Below are 22,500 nucleotides of genomic sequence, written 5' to 3'. Positions count from 1 at the left end.
CATTCATTCATTTCATCGTTCTCTTCTTCATGTTATACTTTTGTTTATGGGGAGGCGGTGGCTGAGTGGATAGCGTGACGGCGCCGCGTTCAGGACGACGCGAGTTCAATCCCCGCCCGGTGCCACCAAGCTGGGATTTTTCATCCGCCGCCAAGTGGCTTAAAACTACCCACATGCTGTCCAGAAGACCACCTATCAACCCTGACTAGATTCTAGGATTAAAGATGAGCTCCGGGAGGGCAGCATGAGCCAATGCAAGATGGCGCCACTATAAACACTTGCCTGCGCCAGAACGGGCTGGGCCGACCATCAGGCCCCACCGGGAAGAAGCCTTGGGCCGACCATCAGGATCCACTGGGAAGAAGCCTACCGGCGCAATAGGCCACGACGTAAAAAATAAAAATAAAAAAAAAATAAAAAAAAATCCTTTGTCTAATCTATCTTCATCCCATCTAATCTTCTCTCTTCCTCTCCTCTTTTCTCCTCTCCTCTCTTTTCCTTTCCTATCCTTTCCTTTCTTTCCCTTCCCTTCCCTTGATCTCCTCTTCTCTCCTCTCCTCTCTACTTTCTCCTCCACCTTTATCATGTCTCCTTTCCTCCATTCTCCTCTTCCCCCTTTATACCACCACCTCCATCTCCTCCCCCTTCTCCTCCTCCCTCGCCTCCCGCCCCTCCAACCCGCATCACCCCGCATCGCCCCGCATCGCCTCGCCCCGCCCCGCCGAACGTCTCTCATCCGGACATAACCATCTCTTAACCACCGCGAAAAGACCGCCTCCCAGTCTCTCCAGAATTTCAATTTGCCTCCCTCCTCCTCCTCTTCCGCCTCCTCCTCCTCCTCCTCCTCCTCCTCGCCAAATTTATCTTACCTCTGAGTCTGCTTTCCCATGCGGAGAATTTTGTTTTTATTATGATTATTTTTCCGTTGTCCACACGTAGCTTTCGAAGGCCAATTGTGACGGTCTGAATATGCGTCTTTTTATTTTGGTTTATTTTTTTCGCCCCATTGTGTGCGTTCGTCTGTCTGTCCGGTTGGTTAGGCGACTCTTAGGGTGGTATTAGTGGTGGTGGTGGAGGAAGAGAGAGAGAGAGAGAGAGAGAGAGAGAGAGAGAGAGAGAGAGAGAGAGAGAGAGAGAGAGAGAGAGAGAGAGAGAGAGATTATAAGTTAAGTCCAAATGGAGGAAGAGGGTATTGAGTGGACGGATGATTCTCAGGTTGGTAATCGTACGAAATCTAAGCCTTTCTTCCTCTTAAATAAGCTCTATATAATTTCTCCCTTCTTCTCTTTACCTACGGCTTTATTTTTCCTACTTACACTTTCTTATTTTCTTCGTTTATATTTTCCTTTTTACATCACACCTACAAAATCCTTCCTTCTCGCAGTGTTTTTTTTTATACATTTCTCGTAAAGTATTTTCTGTCGTTGGTCTTTCATATATAAGTTTTTTCTCTCCTCTGACCTTATAAGCCTCTTACGGCTCTTTTTACTTAAGACCGCCAGTAGTAATTCTCGATCTCCTTACTTTTACTAAATTTAAATCTTCTTAATATTTTTTTTTGGTACGTGTGCTGTAAGCCGTTGTCGTTGTAGTCTTATATATATTACATGTTTTTCTTTCTCTTTGAGCTTAGGTAGATACTCCTCTCCTGTTCACCGATAACTGATGACCAAAGTAACGGGTTGGCGAACCAGGAATTATTGGAGTCACGGAATACAGAAAACCAGGCGGCGAGATGAAAGTGAAGCATTTGTCGGAGCTGGAAGGAGATGAAGGAGAAAAGTGTGATGGAGGCGAGCAAGGAAACATAGGAGAGCAGGAGGGAGAGGAAAGGTAGCAGGGAGAGAAGGAGGACGAAGAGGAGAGGAAGAGGAAAAGGGCAAAGATGATGATTAAGTAATAAAAGACGATGGTGGTTGAGGAAGAAGAGCTATGGTGAAGACGATAATGATGATAACAGCGGTAATTAAACAAAATAATAAAACTACGAGCAGGAATGAGTACGCTATTAAACTCGCCTATTATACGCTAATTACTAACCAGAGTAACAGAGTGGCGACCCAGGAATTGTTGGGGCCACGGAATAGTACAGACAACCAGGCGGCGAGATGAAAGTAAAGCATTTATCGGAGCAGGAATACAAACACTCATGTACTTTCCTCCTGCAAGCTGATGCGCTGACTGATAAATGATAACTTAAGTGCCGACACAGGAGGTATAGGACTCACGGGAAACAGAAAACCAAGTGGCGACATGAAAGTGAAGCATTTGCCGGAGCAGGAATTAGTACACGAAAATCAAAGAGGAAAGTGGAGAGCGTTTGTCGTGTAGTGGACTAGTAATGGACATTCTCTCGTTGCACTTTAAAGCTCTGCAGTGAATGTTCCTTTTGTGTTATATATTTGACCTTGTATCGTAAGCAGTTTTCTTTTAAGCTATTTTTAGGCCTAGGGAGGAGCTGAACCATAAATGAAAAATTGGAACATGATATTTCATTTTTATATTTTGTAGGCCGTTTTCTGTACTTAGTTTTTTGGCATAAGGAGGGACTACGCCATAAGATGAGAATGCCAGGAGGAGGGGAAGGACGGGGAAGGGAGGGCAGGGGAGGGGAAGGAAGGGGAGGGTAGAGGAGAGTGAAGGGAGGATAGGGGATAGGAGGGGAGGGGAGGGGAGGGCAGGGGAGGGGAGGGGGATTACTGCTACAGTCAGGCAGCCCTACGAGCCTTACCTGCCGCCTGTCCGCCATCCCTTCACGCGCTGCCGCCTCGCTGCCTCACCTGGCCCGGCCCGTCACCATACTTTTTGTTCCGCTCGTCTCACACACACACACACACACACACACACACACACACACACACACACACACACACACACACACACACAAACTCACACACAAAAGACTAAGAAGACATGAACTTATTGAATAAACGCCTATGATAATAGCGTCTAGCTATTCCCGTGAAGCGGGGGTGAGGCAGGGCTGTGTCCTTTCCCATCACTTTTCAAGACTTGCATTGACTGAGTATTAGGCAGATTTGTGGAGCAGTCATTGTGGAGCATCTGTTGGCAATATCAAGGTCACTGACGTCCTTTTTGTCGGTAAAGCAGGAATCCTTGCGGTCACTATATATATATATATATATATATATATATATATATATATATATATATATATATCTATATATATATATATATATTTATTTATTTATTTATTTGTTACCGCCGCTCTGTTGTAGCAAGAACAGTAGCATCCAACGAACCGTTTAATGAATTGCGCGGTTAATTGAAACTGATGTGAGAATTAAGGTCAGGTGGCTTTCAATTAACTAAGTTACCTCGAACTGGTCTTTTTACCCTTATTTTTTTGGTTTACTTTTTTCTGATTCGTGAGGAAAATGGTTCGTATACTGAAGCCACGAGAGGCGGTGGAAGGAGCTGGAGTGGAGTGGACGGGAGGGGAGTGGGCGTAGGGGAGGAGGTGAAGGGGGCAGCTTCCGGCTACTCCACCTTTCTCCTCCTCCTCCTCCTCCTCCTCCTCTTCCTCTTCCTCCTCCTCCTCCTCCTTAAGTGCTTTAATCCTTCCCTGCAAGTGCTTTAATCCTTCCCTGTAGTGCTTTAATCCTTCCCTGCAAGCCACTCCTATGGCAAACGGATTGATTGAATCACTGAACGCAGGCAGCCTAGTAATGAGCCAACAGGCTTTCTGCTGCCTGCTAGTCCATGTTTCCATGTTTCCTCCTCCTCCTCCTCCTCCTCCTCCTCCTCCTCCTCCTCCTCCTCCTCCTCCTCCTCCTCCTCCTCCTCCTCCTCCTCCTCCTCCTCCTCCTCCTCCTCCTCCTCCTCCTCCTTAGGGTAAGCGATAGAAACAAGTTTTGCTCAAGAAATGGAGAAAACTCGCCCCAGGAACCAGCGGGAAGGTCGAGGCGGCCCACTCACGACTGTCCTGCTTCCTCCCTTGGTCTGCCCTTCCCTGCCCTTACCTCCCACTACCTCACTTTCTCCCGCCCTCTCCTGTCCTTGTCCCTCACTGCTCCCCCCTACCCTTCCTTACCTCTCCCTTACCTTCCTTCTCTCCAATGGAATTTCCCTCCTCGATATCTCCCTTATTTCCGTTGGGCTCCCCCTAGCTTTTTCCGTCACCCTCGCCTTCCCCGTACTCTTCTCGCCTTCCCTCTTCTCGATCTCACCTTACCTCTCCTTCCCCCTCTGAACCTCTCCTTTTCACCCTCTGCGTTCTCCTCTTCGCCCTTTTTTCTTTCCTCTGTCTCGCATTCTCATTCTTCACCCTCCCCTTATCTCTCACCTTTCCTCTTCCTCGCTCTCCCTCTCTTCTTTGCCGTTTATCTCCTGTGTCTTACCTCCCTCGTGCCCGCCAAATCCACGTACATGCCGGTTGGATGTTGGAGGCGCGGCGGTGTTCATATGATTTAGCGTTGCTCTGTGTTGTGTTGGTTCTGCTCTGCCTGTGGATCTGCACGAGTCAGCCGCGGCTCAGCACACCAAAGGGCAGGTCAGCAGCGGCGGAGAAAATGTATCCTCTTGGTTCCATAATGATTGAAGTTGTGGTCATCAGAATTGCTGTGTGTGGCTGTGTTGTGGTTGACCGCTGTTAGATAAGAAAATGGGCACCAAAATGGAAAGCATCTAGTTACTACCCCGAATGGTTGATTAGTTTGAATGAGGAGGAAGACAAGTAAAGAGATGCATGATTGACTCCCTGCAGCCCCACGACGGAGGAGTGTCACTTTGCTCGCTGTCGGCACATCACGCTGGCATAGGCCGCTTTATGCACGCCACACCACGACGTTGTGACTACCCATCCCGCTCGTGGCACGCCCATGTGTATGTGTGTGTATTTGTTTGTGTTTTTGTGTGTGTGTGCGCGAGTTTGCGTGTATGCATGGTTACGTGTGTGTGTGTGTGTGTGTGTGTGTGTGTGTGTGTGTGTGTGTGTGTGTGTGTGTGTGTGTGTGTTCAGCCGTGCGTGCAGCTACTATTATGACTCGCTTCTGAAAACTGCTTTTGTCTCCCCTGAAAAAAAAAAAACGAAGGGAAAAAGTTTCTCTAAAACGGCACAAAGGCTCCCCTTCTCGCTGCGCTGCTTTTATTCATAGCATTTCATACCTAAACGGAAAAATGTAGTATAAAATGCATAATGCCTCTTTTTATTTTAGTGTGAAATAATTTGCATACTAGAGGGGATAAAGCATTTTTTTTTTAGGCAACAGTGTTGGAAAGTGTCATGTGTGTGTACATGTGACAGGTGTGCGTGTGTGTGTGTGTGTGTGTGTGTGTGTGTGTGTGTGTGTGTGTGTGTGTGTGTGTGTGTAAATGAAGTGTTTGTGTGTCGCCTAGGCAGAGTCTTTCCGGCCTCTCCTGCTTGCCTGGACTCCTTTCTTGCTCTGAGTGAGGTTGTCTGTCAATCACACAAACTCTCGTGCTCTATGTATGTAACGACGTGGGTTCGAATCCGCTGCTACCACCTGGGATTTTTCATTCACCGCCGAGTGGCCTAAGACTACCCACATGCTGTCCTGAAGACCACCCATCAACCCGGACTCTAGAAGAAACCGTCCAAGTGAATCAAGAACGAGCTCCGGGGGGCAGCATGAGCCAAGAAAAGATGGCGCCACTATAAACACTTGCCTGCGCCATGACAGGCTGGGACCGACCACCAACCAGACCCCTCAAGAAAGCATACCGGCGCCATAGGCTGGCACGTAAAAAAACAACAACAACAGTAATTATAGAACCAGATATATTATTATTATTATTATTATTATTATTATTATTATTATTATTATTATTATTATTATTATTATTATTATTATTATTATTATTATTATTATTATTATTATTATTATTATTATTATTATTATTATTATTATTATTATTATTATTATCAGTAGCAGCTGTAAAAGAAGTAAGATTAACTTTAATGGTTGCCTACTACTCAGCACCGAAATCGAATCAGTGCACCGGCGTCGTTGCTTGCCTTTCCACCAGAGACTCTATTAGTAAGGAGACCACTCACCGTGTTGCCTTCCTTCACTGCCCCCGGTGTGGATAGTTATTCCAACGCCTGAGAGACAAAGAATTTGATACGGGCGGAGCTTTGCCTTGGAACTGACCAGTAAAACTCTACGGACATAGCCAGCCACTTTCACATTACTCAACGGCTTCAATGATTAACATAGCGGATTTATCCCTCTCAAAAAACAGATTTATTCGACATCACTATAGTATTCATAAGTTATTGGGACGAGTAATGAACATACTAATCATTCTTTGTACCTTATCCCTCGCAGCAACTCATTCCTCCCCGTTTTTCTACTAAGCATTTGACTTTGCATCTACCACAATTTTCTTAATTTCTTGTTTAGTAACATAATAAAGTAGGAGGCGGCATGTTATCTTAATTCAAACTTTTGCTTATAATGCATTTCATCTTTAATCTGACTATACTTTCGTGTTTAGGGTACTTCTCTTTATTGCGTGCAATGCATTAACTCTTGTAAATGGCGATGGTATGTAAAAAAGTGGTATTCGCATCTCGGAGCTGATTTTTTATTATTATTTGTCTTAATATATATTTGTTTTAATGTTTTAGACAAACCTATATGAGTTTTACAACCATTGCCGTGTCGTGTTGTCAACCAAGATTGTCTCGTGTGTAAGCGATGTGCTAAGACAAATCACATAGAAACATGTAGCAAGAGAGCATGTGTTATTGACAGACATCCTCCATGTGTGTCAGAAAGGAATACAGCCAGCCAGGGTAGGCTTGACAGACGCCGCCTGGGTGACAGAGGACAACTTCATATTAATAAACTGTAGGTATTGGGGGATGGTGGAGTATGTATAAACATATGGTGAAAGGGACTAATGCTGTATAATGATGAGTAACATGTAAAAGGCTGGTGGCATACATTTGAAAGGGATTAGTGTATCAGGATTGCACTGAAGGGCATGATGAGAACAGGTAACCGGATGAAGACATGCTAGAACAGTACTAGGATGAAATTCGGTGTATAGATTATAAATTCATGAAAAAAAAATGTTGATGCCGTCGATGCACGAACTGAATAAATAAATGATAAATACTGCAGAGAACGAATTCAATTAAAATACAAACTAGACTGCCTTTCGCTGGGTGTGTCATCGCATATGTATCCAAGTAAACGCTCTGGGAACATACATACATACATACATTCATATATACATATATGTATGCATACGTTACATACAGACAGACACAGACATACTTACATACATACATACATACAGACAAGCAGACAAACGGACAGACAGACAGATAGACAGACAAACAGAAACACACACACACACACACACACACACACACACACACACACACACACACACACTCAAATACTAGCCGTCTCCCTAAGGAAAAGCTGGACAAATACAGATATGGAGACGGGACCACACGAGCGTTAGCCCAGGCCATGTAAAACTACAACTAGGTAAATGCAACTAGGTAAATACCCCCCCCACACATACACACACAAACAAAAACAAGCAAACAAACAAACAAACACACATAGGCAGCTCCCTTTCTCCCAAACACGCGTATATTTTTTAAAAATTTCGTTTCATTCGTTTTCCTTGTTTAATATTTTCATTTTGCGTCATCAGAAACTGTTTGCGCAGATTAATATTTCAACATCATTTAGCCGACGCGCCTAACGCTGGAAACTGCGAGCTATAATCCGCGTTTGTCTGTTTGTGCGTACGGCTCGGTATTTGTTTTTTTTTTAATTTTTCGTGTGGCATTTCACGTTTGTGTTTTCGGGTTTTTGTGCCTGAATTTTAGCTCATGAATTTTTTTCTGGTTCGTGTGTGTGTGTGTGTGTGTGTGTGTGTGTGTGTGTGTGTGTGTGTGTGTGTGTGTGTGCATGATTTCTCTCTCTCTCTCTCTCTCTCTCTCTCTCTCTCTCTCTCTCTCTCTCTCTCTCTCTCTCTCTCTCTCTCACACACACACATTAGCTAAGCCCATATTAATGAGTTTGTGTACATACTAAGTAAACCAAAACAAAGACAAAAGGCAATTGTTAGAAGAAAAAAAATGAGGTGCTGGGAAGGAAGATGATGACGAGGATAAAAAATGAACAAGAGCAGGAACACAAGCCAACAAGAAGAAAAGTTAAGAAAGAAAAATATATCGTAGTGTAGGAAGTAGTTAAGTAGGAAGCATTTTTTGGCAGTTCAAGGAAAAAGGAAAGGATGCTACGAAACCTTTGGGAGCTGAGAAACATTGATGGAAAAGAAAGGCTAGGATGAAAATGGTCTTGGTATATAGGGAGAGAGAGAGAGAGAGAGAGAGAGAGAGAGAGAGAGAGAGAGAGAGAGAGAGAGAGAGCAATAACTCTTTGATAGTAGAAAAGGCCTAGAGAAATGTGAAATACCGGCGCTAAAAATGAAAAAAAAAAGAGTAGGAAGCGGGGAGAAGATAAATGCGTAAAACCAAACGAGGAAAAACAAATTGATAAATACATAAAAAAAATGGAAAGAGATGAAGGAGAAAAGTGTGATGGAGGCGAGTAAGGAAACATAGGAGAGCAGGAGGAAGAGGAAAGGTAGCAGAAAGAGAAGGCGGACGAAGAGGAGAGGAAGAGGAAAAGGGGAAAGATGATGATTAAGTAGTAAAAGACGATGGTGGTTGAGGAAGAAGAGGTATGGGGAAGACGGTAACGATGATAATAGCGGTAATAAAACAAAATAATAAAACTACGAGCAATAAAGTCGGAGGAAGAAGAAGAAACAGAAGAGAAAATATATAATACGAAGAAGGAGGAGGAGGAGGAGGAACGGGAAAAGAAGAAGCAGCTGGATGAGACATGGATAAATAGAATGAAGAGGAGGAGGAGGAGAAGGAGGAGGAGGAGGAGGAAGATGAAGAGGAAGAAGAAGAGAAGAAAGAGACGGAGGTGGGGAACGAAAACGGAGAAGACCAAAGAGGAGAATAAGAACCAGAAGGATTAGGAAGAAGTGGAGGAGGAGGAGAAGGAGGAGAACTAGAAACAGAAATGCAGGCAACAGAAAGCCTTTTGGCTCATTATGAGGTTGCCTGCTTTAGTGAATTAATCTGCTCGACAGCCACTTGTGGCCTGGGGAGCAGATGAAAGAACCTCGGTATTCAGTTTACTCCTGACGCAACGAAATGACGGTCAATTCTATATTTGAAGGAGTTGATGGTATTCGCATTTACTTCTGAGGGAAGATTGTTCCAGTGGCGGATGACTCGGTTTGAAAAGAAGCTCCTTCCAATGTCTGTGTTACATCGACTTGACTGAATGCGTAAACCGCTATTTCTAGTTCTTGAGTTGAAATTTGCCTTTTTGTTATCTGGTATCATTGACGGATCATCTACGAGTTTGTGACTTATGTTGACATTAAAACGGATTAAGTGTTGATCGCAACCATTAAGTTTCTCACTAACTTCACATTCGCGAATGAGGTCGGTGTCGCTTGCTGATACCAGATCCAGCAGATTGTTTTCTCTTGTCGGTTGAGTTACAACTTGAGTGAGGAACGAATCCTCCACCATTTCTATAATCCTGTTACCCTCTTGATCTCCAGTCAACAGTCACCAGTCAATGTTAGGGCAATTAAAGTCCCAGAAGTGTCCAGAAGACCACCTATCAACCCGGACTCTAGATTCTAGGATTAAAGATGAGCTCCGGGAGGGCAGCATAAGCCAATGCAAGATGGCGCCACTATAAACACTCGCCTGCACCAGAACGGACCATCAGGACCCACTGAAGAAGCCTTGGGCCGATCATCACGCTATAGGTCGCGACGTAAAAAAAAAAAAAATAATAATAATAAAAAAAATAAAAATTATTGCCTCTTTGCTTAGTGTTAGAGAGTGAATCTCTTCGCTCAGGGCAGTGTCGTCATTTGCCTGCTGTTTTGGGGGCCTGCATACGGTTGCAAGTGTTAGTTTCCTATTATTTGTGGTTATTTCCACATAGACAGAATCGTATTTCTCTGCGTCCTGTTTGTCTATTTTTATGGCAGGGAGCGTACTTGTTACGTAGCAAATTATTCCTCCTCCTTTTTTTAGCATTCTATTTTCGTGGAAGCTTTCGTACCCAGGGAATGACAGTTCGGATATTAAATGTGCAGAGTTAGCCCAAGTCTCTGTGATGGCTACATCTGGTTTCTCTGTTGCAATATACGCCCTGATTTCGTCCTTTTTGGATAGTAAACTACGTGCATTTATGTACAAATCAGAAAGGTGACTCGTGTTTTGGCCGCGACGAGTTGTATCAAGTCGCTTGTCGGAGGCGTCGTTGGTTACACAGTTTCTTGTAAGCCGCACCGACACTACGGTTTGGAAGGGGAGAAGAAAGAGACGAAGGAGGTGGGGAACGAGAACGAAGAAGGCAAAGAGGAGAATAAGAAGCAGGAGGATTAGGAAGATGTGAAGGAGTAGGAGGAGGAGAAAGGATCGGAGAAGAAGGAGGAGGAGGAAAAGCAGGAGGAGGAGGAATGTGGAGAAAGGCTTTTATTTACGAGCAGTGGCTAATGTTGGCGGTAATTACAGCAAATCATCAGAAAGGCCAGTCATCTACACTCCTCTTGAGCCTCCTTCCACCCCTACCCCCTCCTCCTCCTCCATTCCCCTTCCTTCACCCAGTTGGTTTCTCTGCTTCGTCCACCACCACCACCACCACCACCTTCAACTCCTTTCCATTCCTCTCTTTCTATTTATTTACCAATGTTTTGTTTTCTGTTTTAATCCCTTCTATTTTTGCGTATCCATTGATCTTTTCCTTTGTGATGGTGTTAGTTTTTATTTTTTATTTATTTTTTATTCTTCAGTTTTATTCCGCTTTTATTCTTTTGTTTCCTTGTGTTTCATTAATTCTTTCCACTGTTTTTTTATGTTTGTTAATTGTTTTTACGTTTTTCTTCACGTTTTTTCTGTTTGATTTTTGCCACATTTTGTCACCTTCTTTTTTTTCTCCTCTTCGCTCATTTCATTTTGTAATTACCGCCAACATTAGCCACTTTTTCTTCACTCGTCTTCTGTGTCATATTACCATTTCTCGCATCTGTTCTCTGTCTTTGTCTCTGTTTGTGTGTCTTTGTCTCTTTGTCTGTCTGTCTGTCTGTCTATCTGTGTGTCTGTGTCTGTCTGTCTGTCTGTCTGTCTCGGTGTCTGTCTGTCTCTGTCTATCTGTGTCTGTCTGTGTCTGTCTGTCTGTCTCTATTTCTCTCTCTCTCTCTCTCTCTCTCTCTCTCTCTCTCTCTCTCTCTCTCTCTCTCTCTCTCTCTCTCTCTCTCTCTCTCTCTCTCTCTCTCTCTCTTCCCATTATTCCCTTGTTTTTATTTCCTCTTTGAGCATCGATTCTTTTTACCTTCGCGTCCTCATTACCTCACTCCGTTGCCCCGACTTTTGTTACTGATACACTTTTCTTATTTCCTTCCCTTTCTGTTTTTAGTTTATGCTTGACTTTATGATCTATTCCTTCTTATCTACCTATACACTATCTTCTCTTTTTCTCTCGTTTCCATACATCTTTTTTTATCTTCTCTCCTCTGCAGGTTTTCTCTCTCCATTTGCTTCCTCTTCTTATTTCGTTCCTCTTCTTTCCGCATCTTCGTTCACCCTTCCTCTTCCTTGAAACACTCCACATCTAATGACCTCTCACCGTTCGAATCTGATACCAATATGAGGAGGAGGAAGAGGAGGTAAGAGAGAAGAGAAGGAGGAAAAGGAAGAGGAAGAAGAGGAGAGAGAAAAGGGGTAGAACAGGAAGGGTAAGAGGGTAGAGAAGACGGAAGTGAAAGAGGGGAGTAGAGAGGCTGTAATAACTGGGAGCTTTAAGTAATAAGTATTGAGATTGATAGATAGATATATAGATAGATAGATAGATAGTTAGATAGAGAGGAGAAGGAGGAAAAGGAAGAGGAAGAAGAGGAGAGAGAAAAGGGGTAGAACATGAAGGGAAAGAGGGTTGAGAAGACTGAAGTGAAAGAGGGAGTAGAGAGGCTATAATAACTGGGAGCTTTGGGTAATAAGTATTGATTGATAGATAGACAGTTAGATAGATAGATAGATAGATAGATAGATAGATAGATAGATAGATAGATAGTTGAATAGAGAGAGAGAGTGCATAAAAAAAGAGAAAAGCCATACTGATAAATTATAGGTCTATGGATAAACTTATTTCCAGTGTAGTTTCATCCTGCTCACACACCTACACTACTTACACCAGTCCTGTCTTTCTTCTTTTACATCTTCACCCACCCACTATACACTCGCCTTCCTTCCTGCTCGTAAAAACAACAATAACAACACCTACTTACATACTCCCCTTGCCCATATACTTACAACTCTAATATTCCTCTTTCTCTCTACTTCACCTAAGTAAGTAATATGACCTCCACAACCCTGCTTTTATTTTACCGCTCGTAGCACTAAAATATGTATAAAGCTTATGTGTGTGTGTGTGTGTGTGTGTGTGTGTGTAGGTGGAGACAGAAATAAAAGTGGAAGCCCTGTTTTTACTTGGTTATGTCATACAATAGGACGAGTGGGAGGAGTGAGAGGCAGAGAAAAACATGATTAAAGAGGAAAAAGAGAGGAGGAAAAGTGGGGAAAGAAGTAGTATTGAGAGTGGAAGGAAGAGGCGGAGGCGGATGAGGATGAGGAGGTAGAGGAAGAGGAGGAGATGGAGGAAATAAGAGAGAAGGCGGATCAAGAAAAGGAACAGTAGGAATGAAAATAACAATAGCGGCAGGAAACATTTAATCCATATTGCTGTTTCTATTTCAAGTTGTGTAATATTTATTCTTAGGGCGACATGTTGAAAGATGTGAAGCAAAATGTGATATTCATTATTTTCTCCGCACAGCGCGATTTTATAAACACACACACACACACACACACACACACACACAGAGAGAGAGAGAGAGAGAGAGAGAGAGAGAGAGAGAGAGAGAGAGAGAGAGAGAGAGAGAGAGAGAGAGAGAGAGAGAGACCCCACTAGAATGTTCCCGTTTACGTGGGAGAAGGGGTGAAAACAATAACAACAACAACAACAACAGCAACAACAACAAATGATAATCAGAAGGCTTTAAGAAAAACAAAGAAAATATATAAAAAAAGAGGAAGAGGAGAATGGGAAATAGGAGTAAGAGGAGAAAGAAGAGGAGAACAAGGTCACGAACACGAACAAGAAGCACAAGGAAAAGGCAAAAAAAAAAAAAAAAAGAAATAATAAAGAAGAAGTAGGAACAAGAGTGAGAAGATGAAGATGAAAACGTTATGAGAAAAGAATAGAAAGATACATTTTTTTGGACATACCACCAACGTAATTACTTCAGTGACTTGATATATTGTACAGCTTATTACCGTTACACACACACACACACACACACACACACACACACACACACACACACACACACACAGAGACACACATACAGTAACATCTCTTTCCCTATTTCTCTTACTTCTTTATTTTCTTTCTCTCTCTCTCTCTCTCTCTCTCTCTCTCTCTCTCTCTCTCTCTCTCTCTCTCTCTCTCTCTCTCTCTCTCTCTCAGCGGACTCGAATAATTAATGTCGGCAATTAAGTCATTTTTCCCCATACCTGCTACGCAAACGTTTCCCCCTCCGCGTCCGTCCTTGCGCTCGGCCCGGAAAAGGTGCGGTGATGCCTCGCTGTTTTACTTCCTAGCGCTGCGTCTTTTATAATGTTTTGTATAATGCGCGTTCTTGTATGTTTGGCTTGATGCTTTTTTGCTACCGCTGTCTCCGCCGCCCCCGCCGAAACCAGCTTCATCGTTACTACTGCTTTACCGCTGCCATCACCTATACCACCACAACCATAACCACCACCACCACTAACGCCATTACTGTTGACCATAATCCGCTACTGGCATTAAAATATCTACCACCACCACCACTACTACTACTACTACTACTACTACTACTACCAATACTACGACTACAACTATTACTACCGCTATCATTACTACTACTGTTTTGTTATATGGTCGCTCTGGAATCCGCTCTTTAGGTTGATGGACTTTTTATTCTCCGCCGCCTCCACTCTGAGCTTGACGGATGACAGCAAGTTACGTTAGGATGTTACCGCCGCCGAGGGCTGGCTGGTATATGATTTGCTGCTGGGCGTGATGTGTTTGTACGAGCGTGGGCGATTTGATACTGATTAAACACTAAACTCAGCCTCAGTTATATAGGATGCGCACCGAAACACATATTCCTTTTACTTATTTACGGCACAAAAATAAAAGCAATATTATATCTTCAACGTCGAATCTGCCTCACACACTCAGGGCGAACTCATTTGAAGGTGCCTCCCAGCCTCCCGCTCCCCATTACTATTGCATCGCGAGGCCCGTCCACAATATACCTCGCTCTAAGTACCCTGACACCAGATAGGCTGATGAGGCGGAGAGAGGTGACGCCGCAAGACGGAGGTATTGAAGTGGCGCTGAATAATGCAAGTAAGTCATCAAAGAGACTAATGTATGTGTCGTCCAACAGGGAGGCGGAGGCACCGGCGGCGGAGCGGCGAGCCCTCGTGGCGCGGGGTCTGCTCTTCTCGGCGGCAAGGTAAGGCTGGAGTTTCCTTTGATTTCACTGTATAATTCGTGTAATGCTCCGCCGCCTCTCGTCTTTACGCCCGGAGTGCCTCACGCTCCTCCCTGGCTGTGGTGACGGGGCTCATCCATTGACGTGTGGGAAGTTTTGAATAATTTAGTGGTAGGTTTTCCCTTTTATCACTCTTTCAACAGAGCTTTACGCAGTGTTAGATTTATTCATTCTATGTGCTGGGATTTTTGCTGTAATTCTAAAACAAATGAATTTAGAATAATCTGCTGAAACTGTCTTGTAATACCTCTCATAATTCACCTTCAGGTAAGTACCCCATTGCATGCTCGCCGTGGGACACCGCCGTGGGACAAAACATCTTTAGCGACGAAGAAAGGTAAATGCCAGTTCTTTTTTCTTTTATCAGCTAGGTTGGTAGGCTCCTCTCTAACACACTTTGCCTTTCAGGAACACTCATATATAAATCTTAGTATTGACAGCACAGCCCCGACGCCCACTGCACGGACCTGAGGCTGGCGGTCGCATTTGCCTTCCGTGTGTGCTGCAGTGACGGTGACGGTGACCTGGGTAGGACACAGGAAGCTTTAAAAGTAGGTTACGTTCCACTTTCTTGTCTAGTAAATGTGGAGTTGCGTATCTGATATCTACTCAATATTGATGCTCTGAGAAGTCAGGACACTACCGACATAGTTACAGTGAGCGAGGCAGACTCAGTTGAACGAGTTGAACCATTTACACGAGAAGGCCTGGAGGTAACTTCGGAGGCGCAAAGTTTCAGTGGATACCGACAACATACTCTTAGGAATAAAAATACGTACCCGGAAGTGTGTCTTTGCTGTACGAACGTTTAATATTCCTCACCGGCGCTGACATAACCATTACGAGCTTATTGTCATTACTACTTGACGCCTGACTTATATAGTTTTCTCCTTCCGGGGTTGATGGCTTGCCACGAGCAGTGTTTGTGTGCTGCATCATTTCCCTTACTGGGTGATAGGAGATTTACAAGCAGTTACAAAGCCCAGTGATTTACAAAGTACAATGAAAATGTTTTGTACATGTAAAGACGTATATATATTTTTTAAGCCTTGCAGGGGTTTGGCGATTTATAAGATTTACACGTAAGTTTTAGAAATTCTTTTAAGCACTCCGGTACCTGTTTAGCATAATCGTATAAGGTGAGCATGCGTGCGTGTTACTTGTTCGTCGTGCGCTATCATGCTGGAATAAAGAATGTTGTCTCGAAAGCTGAAGCATCTCGTCTGCTGATAGATAGGCGTGCAAATCTTCATGGCCACGCGAGGAGAACTAAGTATCGCGCGTTTGTGTTTAAGCTCGACATTACCTTGGTGACTGAGGCAACACCACTGACTTAAGGAATAACTTCGGACGTAGCACAAGATTATTTGCCTCAACAGCCGAAAGAAATGACCAAACTTTCGTGTCTCGTGTTGGCTTCTTTTAGGCGCCGTCGTCTCGTGACTCCCAAACGCGAACTGCCATCTGATTCCCTCCCTCCTCCACATCGCTTTCCCCGCCCGTGAATATTGGCTTCGAACACTGAGGCTACAATCGGTGCCTGCCTGACGGGGGTATAATTACTTACCTGGAGATTAATTCTAGTCCCATGTATAATTAGGTAATCTTCAACCCTTCTACCTCTTCTTTATTTACATTCGTTTTCCAGTTTTCGCTTTGGTCATTACCTTTGAAATATTTTAGAGGGTTTTCAGGAGGAGAGAATGGGGGTGATGAGGGGAAGGATGACATGAGGAAGGAATGGGTGGTTTCATGTGGGAATGAGAAGGCAGGGGTAGAGCGGGGTGAGGAATAGAAGTGAAAGGGGGGAGGAAGTACGAGATGAAGAAGTAAGAAGAGGGGTAATGTGGAGGGAAAAGAAGTATGAGGTAGGTATAGGTGGGGTGGATAATAAGGCAAGGGAAAAACAAACTGAGGGAGGAATGGCAAGGTTAGGACGGGGTGTAAGGGTAGAGAAAGTAGGCACAGGGTAGCGAGGGAGTGGAAGGGAGAGTCGAAACTAGATGTGGGGTGATTAATGAGAGAGAGAGAGAGAGAGAGAGAGAGAGAGAGACGGGAAGGGCAAGGTGCGTTTTGGGCAAGGCAGGTGAATACAGGTACGGGAGAGCCTTCATCAGCGCCTCACCTTCATCACGCAGAACACAGTGGTCGAGGCCGAGGTGGTTTCGCTCCCCATGCAAGGAGATCGCGGCGCCCCTCGAAGTGTCGCGGCGAGGCAGTAATTTGCGCGGAGATGGAATAGAGCGTCTCCAATATTAGTGATTGGCGACAAACTGGCCGTAAATGAGAGCTTAAGTGAGTCTCGGGGAAGCGTCGCGAGAGAATTTCAGGCGACGCAGATGCATTTCGAAGAGTCCTTACGATTTTCTCTCCATTCCTTAATTTGCTCCTCGCAGACTCTCCGGATGCTGCTGCCGGTTCTTAAATTGCTCCATAATTCTCCTCGGCCCCTTCTCTCCTCCCCTCCCTTGTCCTCCAGTTAACTACACACATTCCCTGCGTCATTCCCTCTTCCTCCTTCCCGCCCTGCCCAGCCGTCTCCTCGCGCCCTAGATATATAGATCTCCTAAAACAGAGAACTCCTGGGGCGGCGGCGGCGGTGACGAGGCGGCGGCGATCACCCGAGTGTCCTAAATAAAGGCGGTGGAAATTTATATGTGGAAGCGGAGCAACGACACGTGTCTCTCCCTAGGCTGGCAAGATAAAGTGGAAGGTGTTTCTCTCTGTCTCTCTCTCTCTCTCTCTCTCTCTCTCTCTCTCTCTCTCTCTCTCTCTCTCTCTCTCTCTCTCTCTCTCTCTCTGTTGCTGTTGTTGTTTTTATTGCTGTTTGGTACCTAATTGATTTAACCTGTGTGATGGAGGTACAGAATATATCTTCCACTTGCGTCACTGGTCCATATTCCCTTTAATCCATCACGCCCACTGGTATATGATCGCTTTGCTCTCTATTATTACCGACGTGTTTGTTTATTGCCGGCATTACGAGGTCTCAAGGTACATCTGCAGAGGACGCTGTGATTGATTAAGAGCTGGAGAACAAAACAAAGCCAAACGTAATGTCACTTAAGAGACGCTTCCGTTCTTTAAAAGGTATAATGATGTTTGGTATTGTGTGATCTTCTTTGTTACTGTCTTAATTGTCGGAGTGCCCCGGGGGAAGGAGGTAATGTGTCAGATTGATGTAAGTAAGGAAGAGATGGTTTAGCTCGCTTTTTTTTTTTACAACAAAGGAGACAGCTCAAGGGCACAAAAAAAGGAAACAATAATAAAAAAAAACCGCTACTTGCTCCTCCTAAAAAAATAAGAATCAAAAGAGGTGGCCGAAAGAGAGGTCACGTTTTTATTTGTTGTTCGTTGAAAGTTTTGTCTATTTTGGGAGGAAGGAAAGGAACGTCAGTAAAAGGTGAACATGAGGAACCATAACAGGAAAACCTCGTCGATTTTGGGAGGAACGTCAGTAAAAGGTGAACATGAGGAACCATAACAGGAAAACCTCGTCTTTTGGTTAAGAGAATCACAACCATTGTTCCAGGATATAACCGTCATTTTCTGCATCTACCTCACTAAGCACCTCTACTCTTAAGATACGAGGAGCAATCAAATATACGGCGCGGAGAGCAGTTACATCATGCTCGGTACTGTGGAGATAACGATAACGAGTTCGTAATATTTTCTTCTCTCTTAAATATCCGCTGTACCCTGAGCACCTCCCTTTCAGAAGAACGGGAGTATTAAAGTAGAGGAGAGTAAGCCCTTCCAGAAGTTCTTTTATTCCATATATAAGATACTCTGAACACGATCAAGGGTACTTTCTCCTCTCCTTAATTTGCTAAGTACCTAATATATAAGGGAAGAGAAAAAGCTTAAGTTGCAAATGAGTCCCAATGAGAGGAGCATTTATAAGGGGGGGATTTTGTATAATACTATAATGGGGAGGCAACTAGGTGGATCAGACTGACCTTTCCGGGAACTGTTATTTTTTCCGTTCGCCGCAAAGACTGGCAGGTGTGTGTGTTTGTTTGTGTGTGTGTGTGTGTGTGTGTGTGTGTGTGTGTGTGTGTGTGTGTGTGTTTGTGGATGGAGGCGAAGAAAGGAGGAGGAGGAGGAGGAGGAGGAGGAGGGAGGTGGTGTCCGCTATGATGTCTTCGCAGGTCAGACGAACGTTCCCTTGTGTTTTTAACGAGAGTAAGAGAGTAAAAGTGAGAGAGAAAACACGAAGAACAGCAAGGAAATAGAAACTGTTTACACTTGCTCCTCTTTCCATTCCTCCTTCCGTCATTCCTTCTTACCCCACCCAAAACAATTTATCTCTTGCATACTTCTGGACCCTATGCAGTAGAGGTATTATCGCCACTAGCAGTATAAGCAGTAGACAAAGTAGCAGAAACAGGAATAATTGCGCTAGTACGTGGGTTGTGGTGGTGATGGTGATGCTGTTGATGATGGTGGTGCTGTTGATGGTAGCGCTGGGGGGGAGGGGGGGTTAGGGGCAGCAGTAAGAGGCATGAGTAAGCGCTGGAATGGAATGACTTGGGTACGAAATACTTTAGGGATAGTTGTGGCGTTTTGGAAAGGGTTAGCAACGCGAGAACGATGCAAGCCTCTGGGGTGAAGGGGGAAGGTCTGAGAGAGAGAGAGAGGCAGGGCATTCTTTTTCTGTAGCCTCATCATCATAAATCCCAGGTGTGGTGTTTTGCATCTCTCTCTCTCGCGCTCTCTCTCTCTCTCTCTCTCTCTCTCTCTCTCTCTCTCTCTCTCCCCCTCCTTCCTTGTTCCTGCAGCCAATCTAACCATTACATATTTTTTTGGTCGCTTTTATTCCACCGACGTGCACGGGAAAGTTTCGAGCACATGGATGTCATAATACTCGCAGGGGGGAATGCGTTAGAAGGTTTACAGTTACAGGTATGCGTCATTTTATATATTCATTCCCCACGCACACCTACATACTCATACGCACATGCTCCCTGTATAGACACACACATATATGCACACATGTTGGCATTCCACGGCCAGACACATATACATGGATACATTTCGGAGGTTCGCACACTAACAACAATACTATACAAATTCAGCAATACAATACAATACAATATGATACGATACAACAAATACATCCCATAAATATACATGGACACACACATATATCCACGCACGTTGGCATTCCACGGCCGGACACATATACATGGATACATTTCGGAGGTTCGCACACTAACAGCAACAATATACAAATTCAGCAATACAGTACAATACAATACGGTACGATACAACAAATACATCCCCTAAATATACATGGACTTACATTTTACAGGCGAGCATGAACGAGGACACTTCGCAGGTATACATATACTTATAGATACGTTACAAAGGCACACATGAACGCTGATACATGACACAGGTACACATGAGAGTAGACCCACTGTGTTGTAGGTATATAATGAATACACCTGAAGACTGAACTGTTTCTATGTATACTCCAGTGTCTTTCCTCACTATTATTCATGTGAGTGTATATTTTTCATCCCGTATTTAGACAGACAAATGAACAAATGGATAGATAGATAGATACACCCCATTTCCCTTCCCCCTCCATCCCCTTCTCCCCCTCCTTTCCCCTCCTCCCCCCTCCCTTCCCCTCCCCCCCCCTTCCCCCAGGTGGCGTTACATGCTAATGACTCGTATTACCTGGCAATCTGGCGGGGCTAACAAACGAGCCTATTGTACACTGTTATTAAATTCTTGTACAGCTCTCTGCCACGCGACGGTAATTTACTCGATATTAAAAAGTTGCCCTCGATTGAATATTTCGATACGCGCCGAAATTTTGGAGAGATGGAGTGCCGGGCCGACCCTCGCTGACTCCACTTTTTTTCCATTTTTTTTTTCCCAGCCAACTCGTTTACAAAAAAAAAAAAGGAAAAATGGCTAGCTCTTCTCTGTCTTTTTGTCTGTTTTTTTGTTTGTATGCCTGTTTTTGTGTGTCTGTCTGTGTGTCTGTCTGCGTCTGTTTGTCTGTCTGTCTATCTGCATGTTTGTCTGTCTGTATCTCTCTCTCTCTCTCTCTCTCTCTCTCTCTCTCTCTCTCTCTCTCTCTCTCTCTCTCTCTCTCTCTCTCTCTCTCTCTCTCCCCCCACCCCTCCTAATCCGAACCTCCTTCCATCTGGTCATCATTTTTCCGTCTCCACTCCCGGCAAGGTCAGAGTAATGGGATGAAGCCTTTAATTTCTGAGCCCTTCGTACCGTCCTGTTTCTCGTCGCTGGGAGGGAGTGACTCGCGGACCAAGAAGCTTAAATACGATAGTTGGCGTAATTACAGACCCCTGAGCTGCGGGTTTCTTCCTCCTTCAGCGGTGAAATTGCTCTATCTGGATGATCCTCCGGCAGGCAATTGAAGGCTTTCCTCTCCTTATACTTTTCCCGTTTTTATAATTTCTTTTGTGTTTATACTTCTCTTCCCTTATATCGTTTTCTTCCTTCTCTTCCTTCCCTTTTATCCGTTTTTTCTTCCCTTTCTTCCCTTTTATCCTTTTTATCTTTCCTTTATATTCTTCCTTCCCTTTTTATTTTTCATTATTCTCTTTCCTTTTTACCTTTTTTTTTGTTTCTCGGCAGCTGTTTTCTTTCTTTCTTTTTTTTTTTGGTAAGGGTTTCGGGTTTCATACTTGTTTCCTTCTTTACACTTATCGTTGTGGTACTTGTTTATCTTTCCTCATCTTCTTCGTTCTTATTTTTTTTATATATATTTCATCGTACGTGTCTTTTTCTTTCTCGCTTTCGCTCTCTTTCTCATCTTTTTTGTTCCCACACGTTTTTAGGGTCGTTTTTCTTCTACTCATCATCATCATTTTCTTTGTGGACTTACTCTCTCTTTCGACACAATTTAATGTTTTCCGCTTCTTAGATTCTCCTTCCTCTTCCGACTCTTTTTCCTCCTCCTTCTCCTCCTCCTCCTCCTCTCCGACCGACTGCGAATTCATTCAGAAAAACCTCAATCATATTATCGAATGGTCTGAAAAATGGCAAATGTCCTTTAATGTTAACAAATGCAAAGTCATGCATATCGGGTCCCAAAATAGTAACCACACATACATCTAGAATGGGAAACCTCTGCAAGCGATGCAGGAGGAAAAGGATCTTGGGGTCACTATCAGCAGTGACCTGAAACACGCGAATCACTGTAAAAAAGCATACAACAAAGCCAACACTATGCTCGGGTTCATAGCGAGGAACTTCGAATGTAAAACGCCAGACGTGATGCTGTCCTTGTATAATTCCATAGTAAGACCGCATCTCGAGTATGCAGTACAGTTCTGGTCTCCTTATTACAGAAAGGACATTGATTTACTGGAAAGGATTCAACGACGCACCACGAAGATGATTCCAACCTTAAGGGCTCAACCGTACGAGGAACGACTCAAGCAACTCAATCACTTTACGTTGGAGAAAAGACTCCTGTGAGGGGATATGATTCAAGTCTTCAAGTACCTGAAAAAGTTCAATAACGTCGATTACTCCAAATTCTTTGAACTGCAAACCAACTCAAGAACTAGAAATAACTGTTTACCCATTCAGTCGAGTCGACGTAACACAGACATTGGAAGAGTTTCTTTTCTAACTTAGTCATCCGCAACTGGAACAATCTTCCCTCAGAAGTAGTAAATGCGAATACCATCAACTCCTTCAAATATCGAATCGACCGTCATTTCGCTGCGTCGGGAGTTAACTGAATAACGAGGTGCTTCATCTGCTCCTCAATATCGAGGTGCTTCTTCTGCTCCTCAAGCCCCAAGTGGCTGTCGAGCAGATTAAATCACCAAAGCGGGCGACCTCGTAATGAGC

At 44.1% G+C, this 22,500-nt stretch overlaps 1 long non-coding RNA gene across 3 annotated transcripts in view; it reads left to right on the top strand.

Moving 5' to 3' along the window:
- Positions 1–15,204, top strand: part of LOC127007418 (uncharacterized) — a 109,637-nt gene extending 94,433 nt beyond the window's left edge. For all 3 annotated transcript variants that reach the window (XR_007760253.1, XR_007760252.1, XR_007760249.1), the window contains 2 exons: positions 14,551–14,619; positions 14,926–15,204. This is a non-coding gene — a long non-coding RNA (uncharacterized LOC127007418). The remainder of the gene's footprint in view (positions 1–14,550; positions 14,620–14,925) is intronic.
- The last annotated feature ends 7,296 nt before the right edge of the window (positions 15,205–22,500 follow it).

The sequence above is a fragment of the Eriocheir sinensis genome, chromosome 35, assembly GCF_024679095.1.
Source record: "Eriocheir sinensis breed Jianghai 21 chromosome 35, ASM2467909v1, whole genome shotgun sequence".
In the NCBI taxonomy this organism is placed as follows: Eukaryota; Metazoa; Arthropoda; class Malacostraca; order Decapoda; family Varunidae; genus Eriocheir; species Eriocheir sinensis.
Note: the sequence above shows the minus strand (reverse complement) of the source record. Positions and strands in the feature narration are given on the sequence as shown.